Raw genomic sequence first — 18374 nt, 5'->3', positions numbered from 1 at the left:
TATTAAACTAGTTTTTTGTGTTTCAAGATGCCAATAGTACTAAGAAAAAAATGTTTGGAACCCTATATACAGTAGTAATCAGTTGGACAAGAAATGGTAAACAAGATTCTGATAAGAGACCAGTCAGTCGCTGGAGGCGATTCCAATTCTTGGGTAACTCAAGCGAAAATGGATGTAAGGCTATGTAAAGAGGGCGCCAGCGGTACTTCTCACTGAGGCGACTGGGTAGTGCTTCGCTGATGACAAACATGAGTGGGAGAGTTTGCGACGACTACATGAGTAGTGATCACCTGACAATCCGGTACGACATTGGTCAACTAAATGATGTTACAAGTACAAGAATCTCTTTGTGGAGGCACAGCGCGCACTCTTCTAACTAGAATGAGGGTTAAAAGAAACGTTAGCTATTATATTTGGCGGGTAAATTAAACTGGAGCCACGAAACAGACGATCTCAGCTTACCTAGCCTTTTTTTCTAGTATACGAGGAATCAAATCGTTTATATACAGTAGTAATCAGTTGGACAAGAAATGGTAAACAAGATTCTGATAAGAGACCAGTCAGTCGCTGGAGGCGATTCCAATTCTTGGGTAACTCAAGCGAAAATGGATGTAAGGCTATGTAAAGAGGGCGCCAGCGGTACTTCTCACTGAGGCGACTGGGTAGTGCTTCGCTGATGACAAACATGAGTGGGAGAGTTTGCGACGACTACATGAGTAGTGATCACCTGACAATCCGGTACGACATTGGTCAACTAAATGATGTTACAAGTACAAGAATCTCTTTGTGGAGGCACAGCGCGCACTCTTCTAACTAGAATGAGGGTTAAAAGAAACGTTAGCTATTATATTTGGCGGGTAAATTAAACTGGAGCCACGAAACAGACGATCTCAGCTTACCTAGCCTTTTTTTCTAGTATACGAGGAATCAAATCATTTACCCCGGAAGATCAAAGCCCCGGGTAATTAAGCTTGACATTTTTTGCAATAGACGCACACCTTATTAAAGTTTATCTTAGAATTCTTGCACAAACAGCTACAAACAACTGATACGTACCGTTAACTCATTGCCGACATGAATACTAAATGAAAACCAACTGAAAATACAATTTGTCACTCCTTGAAATTCTGAAAAATCGGCAAGGGCCAAAATAAGTTCATTTACATTTAACATAATAGGAAAATTTACTCTGACCATTTTAATTACAATTTCTACGCGAATGACGCTTAAATTCATAAAATAATGCAAAAAAAAAATAGTTTGACTCGATTATCCGGGATGAGATTTATTTGAAATCTCCGGATAATCGAGTCCGACCTGTACAAAGAAAATAGGGTGAATATAGTTATATGTTACATGATAACCATACAAATTTTCGTTTTTTGGAGCTAGGCTCACAGTTGATAGCTTGTTTCAAAGCTATGTAATAAACAGTTGACCGCTTATTTCAAAGCTATGCAATAAAATATTATGCAAGAAAAATATGAGGCTCTTTTTGAACCAACCACTTGTGCCAAAAATCTAACTTGACCAGCATGCGTGCACTGAAATTTATTAATCAAAAATGATATTTATATGCATTTTAATAAAAGTATTTGCATTCAGTAAGCGCAGTTGATGTTGAAAAGCGCAGGGCCTTTTCGTGTTTGTAAAAATAATGTGAACCTGTGAAAAATTCCTTATGTGAGATTTCTATAATATCCTCTTTTTTCAGTGTACTTTAATGTCAGATAAAGATATTTCTTTGCAGAAGCTCTCGCTGCATACAGTGCTCTTTCTAACTAAAACATCGTTAGCCGCCGCACCTGGGAGACCTGCTTACCTTTTTAGGGGTTCTAAAGTGGGATAAATGTTCGAAAACTTTTCTTTCGGGTGAAACATTGCATATTTATAATACAGTTTTCAAAATAAAAAAAAGTTTAAGCATCACTGAAACTTTTTTTTGAACCACGCGTAGGATTTTGACTGTTTATATGATAAGCCCTCCTTACAACGACTTTGGTTGAAAACTTTGCTGACGACATTAGGTTTTGAGCTTTGGTTTAATGAATTAATTCTCCATAACTACTTCTAGGAGGTTTTACTCCCATTTTTTATCAGAAGATGTGCTGTTATACGTGCTAAAATTATTCGAAGATACTAAACGTCCAAAGTTGAGGTTTTCAAAATTGTGTGTTCTTTTCCCGCAATAACTGTTTTCAACATTTATTTTAGCTATTTAGATAACATTGATAATACAAAAAAATGAAATGCTTATAAAAATCACCCTGAATTGTGAGAGACAAACGGAAAACTTTATTTTTAATAATTTTTCTTTTACTTACCGTCAGTGTTATTCTTGTAATTAATCATATTAAGTTTTCCCTTCCCATTCAAATTATACATTCCTTCAAAAGTGAGTTCAATATGGTTAGAAATTGATTTGATATGATTTGACAACTATGGGATTCCGACTAAGAGATCAGTTACAAGAACCCATTTCCACAATTTTCCATAAGTCCCCATGAAGCTTAAAACAATGTATTGTTTATTGTAATATTTAATGAAATTAATCAACATCAATAAAATTTTTCTTCAATACAATTAATTTTGGTTTGGGGGGATGAAAACCTCCAAAAACCCTCTTTGGTTACGTCATTGACTATGGTGAACAATTTTACAACCATCTTAAAACTAGGAATACCGTTTAATATACTAGAGGGACTGATAGAATTTTAATAAGATTAGAGCTTTTTTCGTGAGTAGTAGTAGAGTTGGAGATTTTAGCGAGATTATTGAATTTAGCTATTATAACTAGAGAAACACAGAAAGGGTAAATATGCTTCGTGACGATATTTAGGAGAGGGTCAATTCCTACATCTGAGCATCAGAGACAGGCGAAATAGCCCTGCACAATGACGACCAGGAAAAGATAAATATTACCTTTCGACTTCAGGCAAATGGGAGATCAATGTCATCGACTACATACTCGGAAAGCCTTCGGTAACACACCGAGTATCGTGTGGAATTGCAAAAAACTCACTTTGGAATTCTTCACTTCCTTGTTATATTGTAGCAAATGTCAAAGTAAGCTCAGAAATCAAATTTCACAACATTTAGACCATTTTCACCCCGCCTATTTTGGCTAAATTTTTTACCAGTGTTACTATGGGAAGGGAAACACACAATAAATGGTATAACTTTTTAAGTAGTACCCGTAAAATTCATGTTTTAATGCCTTTTTAAAAGAAAATAATCTTAGTATTTGTATACGGATACGTCCGTTTCTTGAAGCATACGGGAATTTGGGGTATTTTGTCCTTAAAATACCCTATTTTTAATGACCTTCTACCCTACGCTGCAAATTATACTTTTTTGCTGTTTTTCTAATGTAAAAAAGTCTCAGAAATCAAACGGAATCTTTACGATTTTGGGGTTCATTTACTTATGTATATATCGCAACTATTCTTCAATCATTCTTTATCAAATACTAGCTAATATCCATCGCGCGTGGCTGCGAATTTCAAAGAAAAAAGAGGAAAACACAATTTGTTCCGTAGCGCCATCTGGCGAGCAGATAATTCCCAACCAAGAGCACACAAACACGCTCCATTAAAAATGCCTACTATGTATTATTTTTTACGGCAATCGGTTAAGCCGTTTGGGAGTTCATAAATCCAAACATTAACTTTTATAAATATAGAAGATTGATAGATAGAAAGAAAGAAAGAAAGATAGATAGATAGATAGATCGATAGATAGATAGATAGATAGATAGATAGATAGATAGATAGATAGATAGATAGATAGATAGATAGATAGATAGATAGATAGATAGATAGATAGATAGATAGATAGATAGATAGATAGATAGATAGATAGATAGATAGATAGATAGATAGATAGATAGATAGATAGATAGATAGATAGATAGATAGATAGATAGATAGATAGATAGATAGATAGATAGATAGATAGATAGATAGATAGATAGATAGATAGATAGATAGATAGATAGATAGATAGATAGATAGATAGATAGATAGATAGATAGATAGATAGATAGATAGATAGATAGATAGATAGATAGATAGATAGATAGATAGATAGATAGATAGATAGATAGATAGATAGATAGATAGATAGATAGATAGATAGATAGATAGATAGATAGATAGATAGATAGATAGATAGATAGATAGATAGATAGATAGATAGATAGATAGATAGATAGATAGATAGATAGATAGATAGATAGATAGATAGATAGATAGATAGATAGATAGATAGATAGATAGATAGATAGATAGATAGATAGATAGATAGATAGATAGATAGATAGATAGATAGATAGATAGATAGATAGATAGATAGATAGATAGATAGATAGATAGATAGATAGATAGATAGATAGATAGATAGATAGATAGATAGATAGATAGATAGATAGATAGATAGATAGATAGATAGATAGATAGATAGATAGATAGATAGATAGATAGATAGATAGATAGATAGATAGATAGATAGATAGATAGATAGATAGATAGATAGATAGATAGATAGATAGATAGATAGATAGATAGATAGATAGATAGATAGATAGATAGATAGATAGATAGATAGATAGATAGATAGATAGATAGATAGATAGATAGATAGATAGATAGATAGATAGATAGATAGATAGATAGATAGATAGATAGATAGATAGATAGATAGATAGATAGATAGATAGATAGATAGATAGATAGATAGATAGATAGATAGATAGATAGATAGATAGATAGATAGATAGATAGATAGATAGATAGATAGATAGATAGATAGATAGATAGATAGATAGATAGATAGATAGATAGATAGATAGATAGATAGATAGATAGATAGATAGATAGATAGATAGATAGATAGATAGATAGATAGATAGATAGATAGATAGATAGATAGATAGATAGATAGATAGATAGATAGATAGATAGATAGATAGATAGATAGATAGATAGATAGATAGATAGATAGATAGATAGATAGATAGATAGATAGATAGATAGATAGATAGATAGATAGATAGATAGATAGATAGATAGATAGATAGATAGATAGATAGATAGATAGATAGATAGATAGATAGATAGATAGATAGTAGTTGAATTAGAGTGTGTGCTATGCGCATAAAAACCCCTCCCCGAGGTAATGCCGTAAGGTAGTGCCGGGGAGGAATCAGGTTCTGGGCAAGAGCAGTGGCTTTTAACGGGTCGGGTGATGGCAGCCCAAACCCGTTTCCTGAGACATTGGGGTTTTTGTACATTTTTCCTCACTCAGGGTTTTCCTGAAATTTTTTTTTACTGCTCTCTAAAAAAAAGATAGATAGATAGATAAAGGGGGGCAGCAGGGACAGGAAGGACAGGAGTCTAGGGGCCTAACGAACCCCCCTCTTCCCAAGGCCCTACAGCGAGTTGGGGAGTTTTGCTAGGATATGGTGGGGCTAAGATTGGGCTCTTCTAAACCCCCAAAAAAAGCCATAACTCCGAAAGCAGCTCCGACAAAGTGAGTCTGTGCCGCTTCTGCTAAGATCCTAAGATTCCAATAATCTAAGATCTAGGCAATACAAGCACTCTAGCCCAACTGGAGTGCCAACCGGCACATCAGGGTCGACACCAGTAACATCCTGATTATGGTATACTGGCCATGGCGAACGTCAACGAACAAGACACGGATGACGAATAGGATGGCGACTTTGGGCTGACAGGCGTGCTGTTCTACTCCCTGAGTAAGGAAGGATGACACCGTCTTGAAATGGCGAGTGGGCTAACAGCATGGCGTTCCAACAAAACCCTGGCAGGTCTCCGGGTACGTTCGAAACTCGCCATCATTTGGTTGGTGGTACTAGGTTCGGTTGAAGCATTCCCGATTTACGCCAATCCGGCTCTGAACACTACTCCCCATGAGGTATAGTGTCAACCCTTGCATGACCTCACTGCTGCTTTTTGGCAGCATAGATAATCATGGGATCGCGAGAGGCGACTATGTGCAGCGAGTGGAGATAGCGGCCCGGAGTTGGAACCGAATAAAATGGAGAAACAACAAGCAACCGATATAAATGGAGCAGGCACGGTGAATCCGTTTGCCAGAGGTGGGTTGGTGAGGTCACCACCACCAATAGTAGCTGAAGTCATCCAGCAAGAGCAGGAGGAGGGGAAGCCGAAGCAACAGCAACAGCAGCAACAAAAACAGCCGAAGCGGAGCGGAATGAGCTACACCCCACAAACGCCAAAGGTAGTGGTAGCGAGGCACTTGGTGGAGGAGCTCCACAAGTTCGTGGACACGAGAAACGATGTCCACAAAGACATTAAGGAGATGGTCATCAAAATCCGGAAGGCTACTGTCTGCCGTAAAAGAGTACGATACGGCAACGCAGAGGGCAGATTCAGCTGAGCGAGCATCGGCGTCGGCTAAGGCCACTATTCCCTAGCCCCTCCGAAACAGGGTAAAGAGAGGCAGATTGGAGTGAAGAACACGCCAGTTCTCATAACTCCAAAGAGGACAAGATCCTCGCCAGGAGACGAAAGACCTGGCGGGTCAAAGAGGCAGACGCTCGAGGACGCTGTTGCTGCCGAAGGAAAGGACGCCACCTTACAGGGTGAAAGCTTTGTTGCTATATGATAAGTGAACAAGTGAGAATTACACGATCTAAAATGGTGTTTCGTTCGCGAAATCGTGAGAGGACGCGGTGCGGTAGGTGTTCCTCGCCGGGAAGGAACCCGGACGAGTTTTCTTGGGGAAATCGAATATCCGACGGTTTAAATATTCAACGCTCTTGTTACTACCACAGAGAACAGACATATAAGCTAGAACAAACTTTCCCAAAAAACCTGTGTAAACATTTAAATGAAAATACGTTGAAAATCACCATCGCATACAGGTTCGTATGCGTGACTCACCATTGTATCCAAGTTTGCACACAAGTCCCGTATAGCGATTGCTGGCTGTTTGAAGCGCCGACCAGTGGCAAGTTGCTACTTGCTGTTGTCATTTTAAAGCGACAGTTTTATTTCTTACACAAGTTGAAAACTTTACTTGTATGTCAGTTTTCAGTGTTACTACTGTTTCGGTTTCGCATACGCTGGGCCGGATCATCGATGTTTCTCTGGTTAATCCGTCAACGAACTGGCGCTAGTTTCTTAGCTTTCATCCAAGCTCTTCATTCGTGTTTCTAAAGTCGTGTAATTTGTGTCAGAACCGCGTAATTCAAACTCGAATCGGAAATGACCCCATCTATTTAAATCCGGTTAGCTGGCACATATACTCTGAACTTCTTAGTTGCCAGTAATATCATTTCCCTGCTTAAAACTATATACTACCACCCGAAGCTCATCAGGACGAGTTTTTTTCGATATTGCTGTCACAGCCAAATATCGCTCCGTCAGAACTCGAGAAATCTGCAATAGAATCAAACACTTGTTGTGTTTGGCCCGGATAAAGATCACGTTGGGGAGCTAGGGAGTTAATGTTATTTCGACATCCATCTCACCTTGAGACAAACCATTTTGTTAGTCATTTTTGCACAGAACTATTGCTCAGTGAACGTTGACAGGAGAATCGGAAATGGGGAAAGTGATATAATAGCGGACACAAAAGAAAAAACCTATTTAAATCCACCTAGCGGTGCAATTGTGCCTTTCTCAATCATGAATCACGAGAACGTGTGCGTTGTTTATATTCATTAAAAGCTTTTAAATGCATATATTACATTTTATTATTATACATCACATGACAACTATATACAGGAAAATAAATCATTATTCGAGTTCTAAAATTTTGAAAAAGAAAGAAACAGTCACGGTAATATTCGTCGTAAAAAGTCGATTTTTATAAAAAAAAATTCGAGATAACATAAAATCTCGACGTTTCATGCATTTTAAAGATGTTTGGCATCAAAAATACGAATTCGATTTCTGAAATTTCCCTTTGAAAAAAAATTTTGAGTTCCGGCTTATATGGGAATTTCATATGTGACCGGACGATTTAGTCTATATTTCGATATACGAAGTTTTATAGACATCTGTTGGGATATTATAGCTATCATTTGGGACTAAGTTTGTGAAAATCGGACCAACCATTTCCGGGAAACTGATGTGAGTTCGTCAATTTTGAAAGATGGCCGCTTTTCCTGGGCACTTCCGGAACCGTCTATGGTGGTCAATGTAGTCAACGAACGTTTGGTTGGCCGTCGGTGACCTAGAACAGCAAATTTAAGTTGTTTAAGTGACATTTTAGCGAAATTTTTACCTTTTTTGCTTTCATTGGAGTATCGGTTTGCATCGCAATTTGCTATGTGATCGCACGCCACAACCTGTAACTCCGGAACCGGAAGTCGGATCGGGATGAAATTAAATAGCCATTTACGGGGACGGAATACCTTTCATTTGAGACCAAGTTTAGTTGAATCGGTCTAGCCATCTCCGAGAAACCGGTGTGACTGTTATTCTGAATTTAGATACTTCCGCCGGGGCTTCCGGAACCGATGATGGTGGCTAATGTGGCCAAATAGACTTTGAATGGATGTTAGTGACCTAATACTGCAAATGGAAGCAGTTGTAGTCATATTTTGGAAAAATTTTCACCTTCATACATTCATTGCAGAATTTATTAAAATCGACATTTTCTGCGTGTTCGTACTGATCACCCTGTAATTCCGGAACCGGAAGTCGGATCCATTAGAAATTCAATAACAGCCTATGGGAACGTTGCACCTTTCATTTGAGGCTAAGTTTGTCAAAATCGGTTCAGCCATCTCTGTGAAAAATGAGTGACATTTTTGGTGACATACACACACAGACGCACATACACACATACATACATACACACATACATACACACGCACAGACATTTGTCAAACTCGACGAACAGAATCGAATGGTATATGTCACTCGGCCCTCCGGGCCTCCGTTAAAAAGTCGGTTTTCAGAGCAATTGCAATACCTTTCTATAGAAAAAGGCAAAAAATGCCAAAACCTCGAAGAGGCGGAAAGTGCCCAATAACCTGGAAAGCGGATTAGTAAGTTTTGCTCCTTTGCTTCATAGAGTTACACAACACGGACTGAGAAGAACGTCTTATCGGTCCGAGAGACACCGTACGAATGATTGGAAGTTAGTTGAAATTTTTAGAAGAAACAGCGTATGACTAGTATCATTATCGAAAAGTTGGAAGTGGCAAAATTCTAAGTTTAATTCGTTTCGCAATTCGCCAATTTCATAAAAAGTTACGATTTCACAAATATCTCCTGTTTTTGTTAGGTTCAAGTAGAAGATATACTTATGTAAATGGGAATACTTTGTTAATTCACGGTTTGCAAACAGAATCACGAGCTGGATTTTTCCAGCCAGATAGGTACTACAGTAACGAGTTGCTTTACTGAACAACCCGTAAATCCGCCATATTGTGAAATTTTTTAACAAAAAATTTTATTTGGACTTTTAAAATGTGTGCACAAATATACTTCAATGTTCAAAACGCTAGAGTTTGTCTTTTCCTCCTAAAAAATCGCAAAAGAGCAGTTTCTAATTTAGTGACAGAACTAAGCTAGCACCGGATTGACGCTTCCTCCAAAAACGAAAACTCTATTCATGTCATGTCATACATGATACCCGCAAGAAATTGAGTTCTGATGAGAATTGATGAAATCGAAACTAGGTTTCGCTTAGCAAGCCAATGCAATATGCACTATGCTATATTTCTCCTTAGTGGAGCAAAATTTTGGTAAATATTTTTTATACTCTAAAGAGAAAATTGTTTAAAACCATGTTTACGCGTGAAGGGCATAATAAAACTATTTATGTGAGGCCGATCCACTGTTGCCGTGGTGACGTGCAGATCTTATAAACTAATCCTCCATATGTTCGCTCTTTTCTATGAAGATCAGTTGATTATTACACCACCCTTGAAAATATTTGTTTCGAAAAAGAAGATTTGAAGCTAAATGTAGCCACAAATAATCGAACGCTTAAGGGAAGGGTAAGGTTAATGTTATGTTAGTATATTAATTTAATTTTTACATAATAACATAATTGAGCAATATTTTCTCAAAACCTCATTTCAAAATACTGAAAATTGAACGAGTGACAGTGCATCTCCGGAGGCGCCTCGTCGCAAACTTGTTCTACGGTGTACATCATACCTTAAAATCTACTTGACCAATTGCTTTAAAATTTTGCACAGTTCTTTTTCACATCATTCGCCAGGTAACTAAGGGAGCTTTTATTTTTTGCCCAATTTTTGAATTTTTAGTAACGCTTTGAAGTCAAAGGTCAGTCAGCCAGTTGCTTAAAAAAATCGATTAACATAATATTGTAAAAAAATAATATTGAATTTTTTTAAGCTGATTCACTGTCACTCAATTTTCAATATTAACCATAAGGTTTTAACATTGGGGTCATTTGTCTCTCTTTTCGGATTACAAAAATTGCTAACCATATATGTGGGAATGGGAATCTAGCCCAGATGAGCTGCGTATATTGGCAATCAACCTACCAACTACGCTAGGCTCTCCACTCTCATGCCCATGTTGATTATATACAACATCGTTGTTAAACAGCTATGCATTTTGGGTTAGTTATGATTTTCTTACCAAGACAAGTAGGGCTAATAACTGGGACAAACACTTTTAATTTGAACTCTAACAACTCTAATAACTATACGAATTATGCGTGGAATTATTGCTATTGGCCGTAAAGTTGGACTATAATAATTTGGAATTAAATAAACGAAACCCTAAAAATGTCCACTTTACCCCATTCGTGCAGATCAGCTATGAATATTTTTGATATGAAACCTTTGAAGTTCCTAAGGTATCCATTTTACTTGCACCATCCGCCTCATTATATAATTCAAATGTGTGTTTGATAAAATAAGGTATTGCTTATTAGTATAAAACGAATATAATGAGGAAAAAACCTGTTTTAATCCACCTAGTGGTGCAATTGTACCTTCCTCATTTATCCAAACTATGATTTAATAGCTGGTTCCGTTCAATAAAACATTGTGGATATATCTGTTATAGTATTATTACACTTGGTAGGTCTTATTACACTTGAAACAAACAAAAATATAATATTTAATTAGCTTAATCAGCGTGAGTTCAATGTTGGCTTTATGCTAGCATATTTTAATATGTGTTGTGGGGGATAGGGCGGGTATGATTAGTGGGAGGAGGGAGGATGCGTCGGGAACCACCTAACTCACTTTGGTATACGGGGTGGATGAAGTGAATGCGGGTGTGCGGTTAGTCTGAAAGGGGTGAGAGAGGCGGGAGGGGTGTGTAAGGAAGAAAGATGAGTGGTGGATGGGTTGTGCAATACCCAGCTGCATATTATACCATCGATTTGAGACTAAGTTAGTGAAAATTGGTTCAGTCATCACCGAAGCGGCTTAAGTTCTGGAAAATGCCCGGAACCTGGGACTTCCGGAATTATAGAGAGTGGACAATATATTCTAAGAATTTGTGATGTGTGAATCAAGTGATCTAGGCCTGCGAATCGAAGTAATGTTCACTTCAATTGACTTTTAACCTGTGAGGTATTACGAATTTACCGGTTTATATCAGAAATTCCAGAGTGACCGCAATAACCAAACTGTAATTCCAGAACCACAAGTCAGAACTGAATGAAATTCTATAGCAGTCAATGGAAATATTATATCTTTCATTTGAAATCAAGTTTGTAAAAATCGGTTAAGAGTTTGCTGGGAAATAGTGACATTAGCTCAGGAACTTGACGAGTTCCCCAGGGGCATCAAGAATCGTCATATGTGGCCAAAGCTACTTTGATTGGTCATTAGTGATCTAGACCCGCAAATCCAAGTAATGTTGAACCCATTTGAATATGTATTACATCATTCGAACATCATAGGGATGTCAGTTTATATGGGAATTTGCTGTGTGACCACACTCTTCAACCCGTAACTCTGGAACCCGAGGTTTATTCAACTAAAAATTAAATAGCATCTTCTGGGAGCGTTAAACCGTTCATTTGAAACTAAATGTAATTTGTGTAAATCGGTTCAGCCATCTCTGAGAAAATTGAGTGACATCATTTGACACATACATACGCACACACATATAGGATTTTCGATTGATTGACACCGGTGTAGTGGATTGCACTGGTTTTGCACTTTCTAGCAGAAGTGTCAATGGAACATACCCAGTTTTCTGCACTTCTGCTGTCACACACTTTGCAACAACACATAACATATACTAAGTAGTAGGGTAATATTTACTTACATTTCCTACAAATTAGTTCCTTTATTCACCTCAGGGTTTTGCACATATCTACACCCAAAACAGAAACCTTTTGCATAAAATGGTAAATAAATTTTTGCAAAGGAGTCTTGCATATGCTCACCATATCGCCTTGCATTTTTGCAGTTATTCTAAACCTCGATAGGCCATTCGCCCTTAGCGATGTTGGTCTGACATTGTACCAACACTAATCCAACATCGGCCCAACAATGACCAAATATTCTGACTGACTTCAGTTAGAAATATTATTGCAGTTCTCTGTAATGAAGCTTCTTACATTTCATGCAATGCAGCGTCTTACATTTGTTGTACATTGACAGAGTACCTAGCATGCGATATTTACCGGGTTGATTTTGAGTGTATTAGAGTAACGTCTGACAGTTATTTCTGTTCAACGCATTACGCAGTGGTCCCAAAGTGCAGAAAGGGGGTTTTTTAGATTGCGCTAAAACTATTGATTTCAGAAATATGATGTCTGTGAGGATGTTTCTTGGAATTTAATCCTCTTCTATTGTATTGTCTAATCGATGATTAATCACCCTAGTAGTGCGAAATTTATTATGTCGCTCTTCTCGATCTGTTTTCAAGAGGTTTTAAAATTATTATTGAAGTAGTTTATGATAATAGATGACAGTATCTGACAACCGTCACTGCAACTATTTCGGTACAGGGCAACCTTGGGCGCACGAATTGTATTTTTTCATTTGAAGCATTTTCCCTATAAATTTATTTAGTTACCGATTGGTTTGCCCGTTTAGGAGCTGTTGACCTTAAAAAATTGGCTGCTTTCAATGGAAAAATGTGAATAGCTCAAGCGATAGCGAGATGGAGTTTTTTACAAAGTTTTCTATTTTAGTAATTTATATAACATTTTTCAAGTCATTTAAAACTTCATAAAAAATTTATGCTGAAAAAATGTTTTTAGGGGTGTTATACTGAAGAGAAATTTTTTCTATCTTTACAAAATAAATTTCGTGATTCACTACTAGGGGGGTTAATCATCGATTCGACGGGACAAATGAAAAGGGGTTTTAATTTCAAGAAACATTTTCAAAGACATCATATCAATAGTTCTAGTGCAATCAAAAAAGCCCCCTTTTTCGCACTTTGTGACCACTGTGCATTGGCTCAAAAAGTACGATGTATAGGGATGCTTGATTTTCATTTTGCTCAAACATTAGAATTTTATATTTTTCACTTTAGTTTTTATTTCACCCTGGATCGTAAGAATGAAGCGAAGAAATCGATTTGAGAGCAATCCTTTGTATAGTGACGTATAATGATTGAAATGTTGTAGTACCCTGAGTAAGAGAATAAAATGGACAGGTACGGGCATAGCGTAGTTGGTAACTCGATTACCTTCCACCAAAAAGTAAAGATTATCTAGAGACCCCACTGTAACGAATCACCAGTTACACTGAATCAGCGCGATTCTTCAGATATGGTGGCATGTGGGTGTACTAGAATCAACATATCGTGCGCATTTGTCAATATCTACTATAGACGGATGAAAAGAACAGGGATTGTTATCTGCTTTGTTTGGGCGCATTTGCACGTCCATTCGCCACCAAATAGCGCTTTAGGTGTCACTGAATGTTCGGAAATGTTCAAAAATCAAAATAATGGGGTCTCTAGTTATATTTTCTTTATGCTTCTACGTTGTTCAACGCGGTTGGATTCCCAACTCCGCATATAGGGTTACAAATTGTTAATCCGGAAAAAGGCAAATTGTTAACCCGGAAAAAGGCTAAGGTCAAAACATCTAATCGAAACTAAAAATAAATGGAGTTCAGTCAATCTAATATCTCAAGTTGTAATGCAGTAATTGTTAAAGTGCTACTAAAATAAAGCGGTTGCCTCAAATGACAGTGTTTGGAATACAATATAAAAAAAATGCTTTTTATTTGGTAATGGCTATGGAGTTACACTTAAATTCATTCGTTTAGATATTTAAAAAAAAACAATTACGTGCGTTCGCAAAACTAGAACTGACCAGCCATGTTATCAATCATAGAAAAACGAGTCCGGCTGATTCCCCTTTTTATATATTTTAGCGTCATGCCAAGGGGAAAAAATATTTGTGCTTCCAAACAACTCATGTTGGGAACATTTTCGGACGCCGACCAATTTGGTTACGGGTCATTTTCTCAATATTAGTTACTATGAACAGGTTATATTTTTATTGGATAATCATTTTTTATTGAATGAGAATGAGCTTCGATTCACCAGTTCAGTCACAACATTGTCATATTACCTTGTTTCCACAGTATAGGTTTAAAAAACTAGATTTATCCATTTGTTAGAATCTTTTAATTGCACAGGATGTATGCTTAGTTCAAGAAAACTTTTCATTATCATGTCTTATTTTTGGATTTGCGAAGCTGTTATCAACATTATATCTATTTCATATACATTTGGGACGAAGCAGTCGAGTTTAACAAATGCTATTTCAAAAGCGGAAAAATACTGTTGGTAAAAATAACTCGAGATTGAGATTCAGAGCTAACTCTAACTATAATGCTATGGTTATAGGTACTAGTTATACTTACTTTAGTGTTATATACGATGTTATGATGCAGTTAAATCCTAGTAATGATGTTTCGGGTGATGGCTCCGAATATAAACTACTGGTTCGGTTAGAATCACTAAGCACCGATAAATTGATATCTCATCGTGTGTCTTTGTATATTGAACGTGTTTGCTCACTTTCTCCACAAATAATGATTAGCCATATATTTATTTTATATTGGGTTTGCACTGTTACGCACAATCAAACACAGCATCGTTATATAAGTTTTGAATTCACAAAACATTTTGCATATGCGTTGTACAATTGAATAACAACTTAATTCCGCGGGATAAAAAAATATGAATGTTCACCGAATATTATTTGTATTCACTCACAATCCAATGAAAAAAATAACGACCGTATGCGAAAGCATATAAACCACTCGCAGCCGTGCGGCCGATTCACGGAAAATTGTACGTGTTCAAAGCGCCAATGTTTGAGTTTGACTAACTACTTCATGGAATTCGTCATTTCATCCAACATCATGTGGAATGAAAATTTCACTACTCAGCAGTCGCATGTTCTATGGTTGTGTGTGCGCAATGCATGCTTTTCGCCGCTTCGTGCGAGGAATCCTCTCTACACAAATAACCACTGTGGACATCGTATACACAGTCGGCCAACACACTTGTATCGACTCGATCATCGATTCTGTAGGCATACACTATGAAAATCCGAAAACTTGCGCATACACAGAAGTAGAACTACCGGTACTGCCTATTGGCCTTACTAAACAGTTTTTTTTTACTATTTTCAACAGCCTTCAAAGGATCTGTTTGGTATTACTCGCCAATGATTAGAAATTGAATATTATTTTTCCAACCATTTCAAGGCTTTCCCGCTACTTCTGTTTCGTCGATTTTTTTATTGTCTTTCACATCTTATTCATAGCGGTTCAATGTGTGCAGTAGCATGGACTTGTTAACCACACTATAAAATGTGTGCGCTGATTTATGAAGCAAACCAGGATAGCACAACTAGAATAGGCCAGCATGATAACAGAAACACGCCCTCTTCGGTACATTCTCTGTGGTGTAAGCAAGATGCCGACATGCGCTACTTCGTCGATTCTACTGCTAGTTGTTGTTAGTGTTAGTTGTGAGTTTTGTTTACAACCTGTAACCGCAGCATAAATTATTGTATGGATAGCTTCGATGACATAAACTGTTTGAAAGACTGTAATCTGCATCATAATATGATTAGTAAAGTACTATCTCCAACGATTGCAGATGATGAAAGTTTATGGTACCCTGAGAATGGCTTTTGAACAGGTATTCGATTCTAACCCTCTAATAGAATAATTTATGACAGGTACATGTATCAAATATGAGAATGGCAAAATGTTATTCTGTGATCTGCTAATATTATATATGTAGATGATGTAGCTTTTACAATATATTACCACACGGGATTTTAGATGTCATATTTTATGAACTATTTTAAGTAACTGTTCTACAGTGAATATACTAATATAATCATTGGTTCTCTAATCCATTTATTGCATTAGTTACGGATTCAACTGATGTAATAAACATATGGGTTATTTGTGCAATCCCCCCCACTCTTTTCACCAGATAAAAAAAATGTGGAGAACCGAGGAAGTCTCTTCTTCCCAGCTTGAAATGTATAATATAGAATTTTGCTTCAATCGTGTTCATTTTTCAATCAATATTAACATAATTACGAATTTCATTGAACAAAGCCTGTCTTCCTGCATTTTGCCTTGCGAAGAAAGGCAACAGAGGGGCGGGCATAGCATGGTTGGTAAGTCGATTGCCTTGTATGCAGCTCACCTGGGTCCGATTCCCCTGCACGTAAGGATAAAAATTTAAGATTTACAAATCTGTCCTGCTATGTTCTAAATGGTTGAACTATGTATGGAAGTTTTTGAAGCAAGATTATTTTAAAGTTAATTCAGACATACTTAACTATTAATATTTATTCTGAGGAGAAAAGACCTAGAAAAATTTTACGTATGGATATAAAATCCCACATTAGTGCATGAGCCATTAATACTTCGAATGCTGCTAGTATGCTGTTTAATGCAAAATTTACAGTAATGTTTAAAATTGGAATATATACCTTAAATTGTTAGTGAATGTCGCTGGGTCGGATCGAATTTTCAACCAGTTAGAAAATTTGCGCTATTAACTTGTTATGTGCTAAAGAGCTTCGCATGAGATGTGTCCGCTTAATCGCGATGTGCAAAACGCGAACTTGTGCTGTTGAGGATGGTTTGTATTAGTCACACGTTTTCTTTTGTTCTTTCCTTTTGAAGAAATATTAAAATCAACTGTTTCGGTAATGTAGCTTATATAGGATTATATTACATGTTACGGATTTGCTCATTGCGACTTTAAGGGGTTTGAAATGTAATATCTATACTTAAGCAATATTGCCATAATATTTGCTACAATTGAGATTTGCAATATCGATGACAATTATTTTACTTACAAATGATTAAGCTATTTTACTCTTTCGCACGATAACAAAATTATGTCAGATAACACGCATGCGTAGATTTTTAATAATAACAAGTGGGCGTTTTTATATCTGACATTGGTATAGAAGAATAGATAACATAGGAATGAACAAATCTAAAATTGTGACTTATTTTTTCAGAATTTCTTTGCAAACAGTTTAAAATTTGTTTGACCTTGTCCGGCAACGCAGAAAATGAGCTACAAATCGTCTGAAGAGTAATCAATTGATGCAAATAAATCTTACCCTTTTACCACGGCTGTATGCAGAAAAGAAAAAAGGTTCACTCCAGAAATATTTAAAATTCTTCCTGCTGATTTTTAATTACGGTTGGCAAAGATCACTGATCCCTTTTCTGACCATTACCAGCAGGTACACCTGATTATTGGTCACCTGAAAAAGTACAAGTGAAAGAAAGAATATGTATGATTTAAAATAAAACATTTACATATAGAATTCTGTGTACATCATGTTGTACAACGACGACAAGTAAAACACAAAGGTATTATTTCAACAGGGCAGGTTTCCTTTAAAAACTTATTAGAATGTGAATAGAGCAAGGTTGTCCGAATGTCGTATTTGATTCATCGTTAATATTGCTTTCATAAAAAAGATGGGTTTATCGCAATCACTCCTAGTCTCGTCTTTCTAACCGTAGTCCGAAAGATTTAGTCTCATATACCATTCGACTGAAAGATAAAAAAGACAGCTGGCTTGAAAAACGAGCCCCGCGCGAGCAGATCACTAGTCATACCTAATCCATACAACCATACTATCAGATAATTTAAAGTGGATAAAAGTCGTAAATACACACTTGTATTATTTCGCGATTAATAAAAAACGTAATGGACGCCTCAGACTTGAACTCACGTCATTGCACGTCGTAGCACTGTCCATAGGCACTGTTCTATATTTGCACATGTTGACAAAGCTCGTACAATCAGCACATCTGGAATTCGATGCTGTCTCGTGTGTTATGAATAAGCCACAATACTGCGTTTGATGATGTTGGTGAGAAATGAATAAAAACTCGGCGTGCGTTGCTA

At 36.7% G+C, this 18374-nt stretch overlaps 1 protein-coding gene across 2 annotated transcripts in view; it reads right to left on the bottom strand.

Moving 5' to 3' along the window:
- The window catches only part of LOC131686103 (homeotic protein Sex combs reduced), a 40451-nt gene extending 22735 nt beyond the window's left edge, over positions 1–17716 (bottom strand). The window contains exon 1 of one of the 2 annotated variants that reach the window (XM_058970252.1): positions 17575–17716. The gene's annotated coding sequence lies outside the window, so the exon portion shown is untranslated. Of the gene's footprint in view, positions 1–14827; positions 15308–17574 lie in introns of those variants that run through there. The other variant, XM_058970251.1, reaches the window with a different exon arrangement.
- Positions 17717–18374: the final 658 nt, after the last annotated feature.

The sequence above is a fragment of the Topomyia yanbarensis genome, chromosome 2 (genome assembly GCF_030247195.1).
Source record: "Topomyia yanbarensis strain Yona2022 chromosome 2, ASM3024719v1, whole genome shotgun sequence".
Lineage (NCBI taxonomy): Eukaryota > Metazoa > Arthropoda > Insecta > Diptera > Culicidae > Topomyia > Topomyia yanbarensis.
The sequence above is the reverse complement of the archived record's forward strand: the minus strand, read 5'-3'. Positions and strand labels throughout refer to the sequence as shown.